Source organism: Nylanderia fulva, unplaced genomic scaffold (genome assembly GCF_048542155.1).
Source record: "Nylanderia fulva isolate GAGA-0341 unplaced genomic scaffold, ASM4854215v1 Scaffold565, whole genome shotgun sequence".
NCBI lineage: Eukaryota > Metazoa > Arthropoda > Insecta > Hymenoptera > Formicidae > Nylanderia > Nylanderia fulva.
The window spans coordinates 57,501-57,929 of record NW_028190660.1 but is presented as its reverse complement, the minus strand read 5'-3'; positions in this window follow the sequence as shown (position 1 = coordinate 57,929).

Sequence of the window (429 nt, the reverse complement as noted above, 5' to 3'; positions counted from 1 at the left end):
GATTGGGCTCCAGCGGGAGGTCAAGCAAGGCGACCCATTATCTCCCCTTCTTTTCAACCTGGTGCTGGATCCTTTACTGGAGAAGCTGCAGGCTATGCCTGGCTACCCAATCGGTAAAGATAACAACATATCCTGCCTTGCCTTTGCCGACGACTTATTTTTGTTTGCGTCGGATCCTCTTGAGGCGCAGGCGCTGCTCGACTGCACGGTGGAGGAGCTAGGCTCGCTTGGCATGACTGTTGCCGCGAATAAAAGTTGTGCATACCAAATTAGGAGAACCAAGGATTCTTCGTATATGGTGGATCCGGGTATGGAGCGAATAGGGGAAAAGCTTCCGGCCTGCACACCTGGTAACAGACTAACATACCTGGGATGCTCCTATTCGATTTCGTCCGGGTTTGACTTAAGTGCAATAGGTGCACATCTGAG